This window comes from Ictidomys tridecemlineatus, chromosome 3 (assembly GCF_052094955.1).
Source record: "Ictidomys tridecemlineatus isolate mIctTri1 chromosome 3, mIctTri1.hap1, whole genome shotgun sequence".
NCBI lineage: Eukaryota > Metazoa > Chordata > Mammalia > Rodentia > Sciuridae > Ictidomys > Ictidomys tridecemlineatus.
This window is the reverse complement of record NC_135479.1, coordinates 143,177,752-143,184,916: the sequence shown is the minus strand read 5'-3', so window position 1 is coordinate 143,184,916 and position 7,165 is coordinate 143,177,752.

The following is a 7,165-nucleotide window of genomic DNA, read 5'->3' as shown; positions in this document are numbered from 1 at the left end:
ACCTGTAATCCCAGCAGCTCAGGAGGCTGAGACAGGAGGATGGTGAGTTCAAAGCCAGCCTCAGAAAATTAGTGAGGCCCTAAGCAACTCAACGAGAGCCTATCTGTACATAAAATATAAAAAGGGCTGGTGATATGGCTCAGTGATTAAGTGCACCTGGGTTCAATCCCCAGTATCAAAAAAAAGAATAATTTTGCTGAAGCATATTATTAAAAAATATTTTTAGTTGAAGATGCACACAATAACTTTATTTTATTTTTATGTGGTACTGAGGATTAAACCCAGTGCCTCACACAAGCATCCTACCACTGAGCTACAACCCCAACCCTTAAGCCTGTTTTTTTTTTTTAGAGAGAGAATTTTTTTAACATTTTTTTTATTGTTTTTTTTTTTTTTCCGGCAGACACAACATCTTTGTTTGTATGTGGTGCTGAGGATCGAACCCGGGCTGCACGCATGCCAGGCAAGCGCGCTACTGCTTGAGCCACATCCCCAGCCCCCTTAAGCCTATTTTAAATGTGGAATGTAGAATAAAGACAAAGTGATCATGGGATTGCTCTGCTCCAAACCCTCCCACAGCTCCCTTTTGTGTTCAGAGTAAAACCCAAAATCCTTCTAATAAAAAAGCTCATATGACCTGGGCTTGAGTACCTCTGACCTTATCTCTAATAATACCCCGTCTCTTCCAGCTGCATGGCCATCTTCCTGTTCCTCAAGCCCCCTGTTAAGGTCCTGATCCAGGCCCTTACCAACTGTCCCTTCTTCTCCAAGCCCTCACTTCTTTCAAATGTCTCCTTTTTGAAGAGCTCTCTTCTACCACCCTGTCTAGTACTACAACTACAGGAAATTCATTCCTCAGCTCTCTCAATTTGTCCCTGTAGCACTTACTGTGAGACAGATAGATAGATAGCACTCTGACATGCTATAAAACTTATTTATTATCCTCATTGTCTCTCTCACCACAGGACTGTAACTCTCTTTAAGACTAGAGTGTTACTTGGCACCTTGTATATGCTCAATAAATATTTGTTGATTAAACAAAGACAACTCCCAGGTCTCTAGTTGGAGCAACTGGGTGACAGTGGCTCACTGAGGCAGGAAACACAGGAGATGTAGGAAATGATGGGAACTGATAAGTTCAGTTTGGGAATGCTGTCTATCTTGAGACCAATATCTAAGGGGGAAAGCCGTTGAGGCAGCTGAATATATGAATTTGGGGCTCAAAAGAGCCAGAGACATACATTTGTTGGTCACTGGCTTATAGAAGGTATTTAAATGGGTGAGAATGACAAGAAAATGTATTTAGAGGTGAAGAGAAGAATCTTGGGAAACAGCAGGATAAACAGAAGAAGAGCCCACAAAGGAAAGAGATGGAGACTGAGAGTTAGGAAGAAAAGGTGGAGTTGTAGAAATCTACAGGAAAGTAATTTTAGGAAGGAAGGCTAAAATTACCCCAAAACTTAGTGACTTGAAACAAAATACATTTATTACGTGACTACCTGATAAAACACAGAATGCTACAACCATCAGATGTACACATGTTTTCCACACCAACAAATTCTGTGACACTAGGAGGGTGTCCTATACTTCAATTCTGACCTTATTTATCTAGAGTTAGGGTCAGGTCCCACAAGTTAGGAGCTCAATGCCACAAGACTGCCCCCATTTCAGATGCCAATTGCAAGGCTAGACTCCTGCTTCTCCCTGACTAGCTGTGAATCAGAGATTCCCATGATTCCCTTTTCCTGGGAACACATCCACATGCACCCTCTTGGCAGGTGGATGTGTTCACCAACCTAGAAGTTCATTGAATCTGGTTGTGCAAGAGCTTTTGTGGACTTAATCTCCAGTTTCTTCCATGTTGGTAGGTAGAATTGAAAGTTCCAACCCTACAATCACTTGTGTCTTCTGCTGACCATTCCCATCCTGAGGCTATCTGGGGCAAGTTACCTCGTTAGCATAAATCCAAGTATGATCAAAAAGGGGCTCATTATGGCTATCATTAAGATGATGGTCTAGGCTGTGGTCTCATATGTAGGCTTGACTTGGAAGTTACCTTCTTCCAAATTGTTAGTAAACTGTTCCAGTTGTCAGCAGGATTCAGTTTTTGGAGGGCTTTCAGACAGAGTGCATCCAATCATTTTCTTGTGGGTCTCTCATGGGGCACCTCACAACATGGAAGTTTTCTTCATCTGAGAAAAATGCAAGACAAATCAGAAAGAATACAAGCCAGTCTTTGATTATTTACCCTCAGTAGCACTGTCATCCTATCTCACTTTTGTCTTTTTCTATTCATTCCATGCAAATTGTTAGGTTTAGCATACACTAGGGGAAAGGATTTCAGAAGAGAGTGAATACAAGGAGGGGGGGAACACCGGGTGCCATTTTGAAACAGCCTGCTATGGAAGATGTGTCAGCAATGCTAAAAGTCAGAGAGTGGCCAAGTGTCCAGGAGATGTAGCAATGAGGATGAGCCATTTGTAATTTTAGAGAGAGCTAGTTTACAAGAATATGGGAACAAAGACCAGACTGTGATGGACTAAAGAATGTGTCAGAATTGAAGGATGGGACAGAGAGTATAGATATTTTTTCAAAATACTTAGGAGAGAAAAACAGAGATAGGATGGCTGGAGGAAGGAATGGAATCAAAGCCAGTTTGTAGAGTTGTTTTTATTGTTTTGTTTTAATTGGAAGAGATTAAAGTGGTGACATACTTGCCTGGCATGCGTGGGGCACTGGGTTTGATCTTCAACATCACATAAAAATAAAATAAGGATATTGTGTCCACCTAAAAACTAAAAACTAAATATTTTAAAAAAAAAAAAGCTATTGGGTAGGCATGAACAGAAGGAAGAGATTGATTTAAAAAAAAATTTTAAAGGCAATACTCCTGAAGGAATAAGCTCCCAATACAAGTAGTACTTCTAGGCAATGGGATAGGAAGAGAAGTCAGGTGTGGATGCAGGACAGTTTTTGGAAGGGGCAGCAGGTAGTCAGCAGAAGCTTCTAGTTTATCTGTAAATGAAGAATATTCTCCATATTCTCCATCCACTGAGAGAAGAGGGGAGATGATGTGGTAGGAAATTTCCAAAGTCTGAAGAAGATTTAAAATGAATGCATTCAAAGAAAAAAAAAAGAGATTAAGGGCAACTTTGAGGACTCTTTGAGATTAGAAACCCTGAAGTTGCAGGTATCATTCTGTTTTTGTGTTATTTGCTCCAGCACACTAGGAAGCTCAGGTATAATTTAGGAGGGCCAACAAGTAATCAGAGTAAGCTAGAGTCAAAATTGCATATGGTGGGCACTGCAGAGAATATAGTGCAAGGAAATGGCATTGGCAAGAGAAATGGACAATGTGACCTAGCTAGTGTCAATATAAAACAATGACTTAAAGGAAATAAGAAAATACTTTATTCTAAGCCAAATATGAGTGACCATGGCCGGGGAACACAGATTCAAGTTACCCTAGATGACAAGGTCCACTGTGAAAGAGGTTATATTAATTTCTATAGTCACAGAACAAAAGAAATTCATAAATTAATACCAATCATATGAATAGGAGCATCAGGTAAGTAGACTACAGCAAGCTGGGAAATCTAGGTTTCAGATGTTACCCAGAGCATTCTTAGCCTTAAGGTTGGTAGAAGCTGGAGGTCTACTAAACCTGACTATCTGTTCCCAGAAGTATTTCCATTGGTTAGAAGAATGTTAGATAGGGGCTGGGGATGTGGCTCAAGAGGTAGCGCGCTCGCCTGGCATACGTGCGGCCCGGGTTTGATCCTCAGCACCACATACAAACAAAGATGTTGTGTTCGCCAAGAACTAAAAAATGAATATTGAAGAATTCTCTCTCTCTCTAAAGAAAAAAAAAGAAGAAGAAGAAGAATGTTAGATCAGATACAAAAGGTAAGGCAAGGGGCTGGGATTGTGGCTCAGTGGTAGAGCACTTGCCTTGCACACATGAGGCACTGGGTTCAATCCTCAGCACCACATAAAATAAATAATTTAGTAAAACAAAGGTAATGTGTTTCAATTAAAAAAAAAGGTGGGAGGGGAGGGGAAGGGGGGATAGGAAGGGCAGCAGAATAGAATAGACATTATGATTGCTGTATGTATATAGGTGACTCTATGACCAGTATGATTCTGCAATCTGTACAATCAGAAAAATGAGAAATTATACCCCATTTGATTGAAATGTATGAATTGCCAAGATCATTGTAATGTCACGTGTAGCTAATAAATAAATAAATATTAAAACAAAGTAAGGTGGGGGCTGGGGATGTGGCTCAAGCAGTAGCGTGCTCGCCTGGCATGCGCACGGCCCTGGGTTCGATCCTCAGCACCACATACAAATAAAGATGTTGTATCCGCCAAAAACTAAAAAAATAAATATTAAATCTATCTCTCTCTCTCTCTCTCTCTCTCTCTCTCTCTCTCTAAAAAAAAGATGTGTTTGAATAAAAGCATTTTAAGAAAGCCTCCACTCAATGATGAATAAAATTCCCTATTAAAGAGTATTGGCCACTAAAAAAAAAAAAAAAAACAAGGTAAGGCAAGTGGCTTCCAGAGTCAGGAAGTAGAGAGAGGGTGGATGAAGAAAATAAAAGGGCCAACTTCTCAATACAACTGGAAACCAGGCGCAGGGAGCAAAATGAAATAAGAGAGATGAAATTTATAGCTGTGGTTAGAGATAGAAACAAATCACTTGGATGATGTTATAAGGGATGGAGACAACCAGTAGTGAGTAAGTAGTGAGAAAGATGATAGATGCTTAAATAGATGCCACTTATCAAGCCCTTATTCGTTCAGGCTTACTGTGCTAAGTGTGTTATCTGTATAATTTCATTTAATTCAGCCATCAAAGGTAAGGCTTTTATCAGCATTATATTGAGGGAGAAAGAGGTTCAGAGAAGCTGCGTAACTTGCCCAAGGTCACATAGGAAAGAAAAGAGGTAAAATTTGAAATCCACCTCTAGACCACTAGGTCTCCAAGGGTAAATCCCCACCACCAGCAGGAGGATTGCTTGACAGAAATGCAACTGATCAGGTCCCACCCAGGACCTACTAAATCAGAAACACCTGGGATGTCCTTTGTGTTTCAGTGTGCCTTGTGCCTAACTCTAAACATACTGAAACCTGAGAGGACTATTCCAGGGGAAACTGCCTCTCAGGGCCCCAGCCAGGCAGGTGTAATAAAGATGAGTGGAGGACAGAAGAAAGAATGATTTTGAAAGTTAAGGAAAAGTAACTGGGTAGAGAGACCCAGGATGGCTGGGGGTGTAGCTCAGTGGTAGAGCATTTACCTAATATGTGTGAGGCCCTGGGGGTTCAATCCCCAGCAACACACACACACACACACACACACACACACAACCAGAATGGCACCTAACTCAGAAAAGTGAGAGAGAGAGAAGAGGAAGAGGGTCTTCGCCCTCAGGTCTCATTTGACAATGTCTGGAGATATTTTTGGTTGTCATGACCAAGGGAGCTCTTCTGGCATCTAGTGCATAGAAGCCAAGGATACTGCCAAATATCCTCCAATGCTGAGGCAGCCCCCCAGTAATACATTCTCCAGCCCAAAGTGTCAATAGTACCAAGGTTGGGAAATCCTGGCTAGGCATATGTGAGTTTTCTATGCCCAACCTTGAGTGAAGGCAGTAAGATGTGACGGCTCCAGATTCAGACAGCCTTGGGTTCAAGTCCAAGCTCTGCTGCTCACTGCCTCTATGACCTTGAGCAAGTTCATTAACCTCTCTGAGCCTTGATTTTTATCATCTAATAATCATTCTGATATTTATACATATGTGTATAAAATCCTCTAATATATATTTAAAATCATTTTGTGTAGAAAATGTGTGGTACTGTGACTGGCACCTGTTAAAATAATAAATATTAGTTTACATAAACTTAGGCAATAACAAAATACTAATAAAAATGATAGCTAAGGTTTTTTTAAAATGTCAGTTTTATTGAAGTATAATTTGTATAGAGTAAAAGTTATCCTTTTTAAGTATATGAATTTGGATAAATGTATGCAATTGTGTAATGACTACTATCATAATCAAGGTATCACACAATGTCATCATCCCCCCCCCAAAAAAATTCTCTCATACCCATTTGTAAAAAAAAAAAAAGGGGGGGGGGCTGGGGTTGTGGCTCAGGAGAAGAGCGCTCGCCTAGCATGTGCAAGGCCCTGGGTTCGATCCTCAGCACCACATAAAAAATAAACAAAATAAAGGTATTGTGTACAACTAAAAAATAAATATTAAAAAAAAGAAGAAGAAGAAGAACAAGAACAAGAACAAGAATTCATTTAGGCTGGGGGTGCAGCTTGGTGGTAGAACATACGCAACAGGGCCCTGAGTTCAATTTCCAGCATGGGGACTTAGGGGATCCCCAGCCATAGGCAACCACTGATCTGCTTTCTGTCCCTACACTTTTTAAAATATGTTTTAGTTGTTTATGGGCAATTTATTTATTTATTTATTTATTTATTCACATGTGGTGCTCAGAATCTAACCCAGTGCCTCACACTTGCCAGGCAACCACTCTGCCACTGAGCCACCAGTCCAGCCCTGTCCCTACACATTTGAGCCTTTTCAAAATTTGATGTAAATGGAATCACAGAACATGTAGATCTTTTGAGTCTGGCTTCTTTTGCTTACATGATATTTTTGAGATTCAATATGTTTTCTTTTCATGTATTAGTAACTTTGTTCCTTTTTTATTTGAGTAGTATTTCATCCTTTGGCTGTAATACAGTTTATTCATTTACCAACCAATGGACTTTTAATTTATTCACCAGAGGTAGAATTGCCAGGTTCTGTCTTAAGGGCATGTTAAATTTTGTAAGAAACTGCTGAACAGTTTTCAAGGTGAATGCCATTTTGCACGGTTGACCCAAATCTGTGCCGAAACTTGATGCTGTCAGTTCTTGTCTTGTTTTGTTTGTTTGTTTGTTTATTTCAGTACTGGGGAATTGAACCCAGAGGTGCTCTACCACTGAGTGACATCCCCAGCCCTATTTTATTTTTTTATTTTGAGACAGGGTCTTGTTAAGTTGCTAAGGCTGGCCTCAAAGTATGATCCTCCTGCCTCAGCCTCCCTTAGTAGCTGGGATTACTGACATGTTTGTTTTATAATTTAATTTTAGCCATTCTGGAAG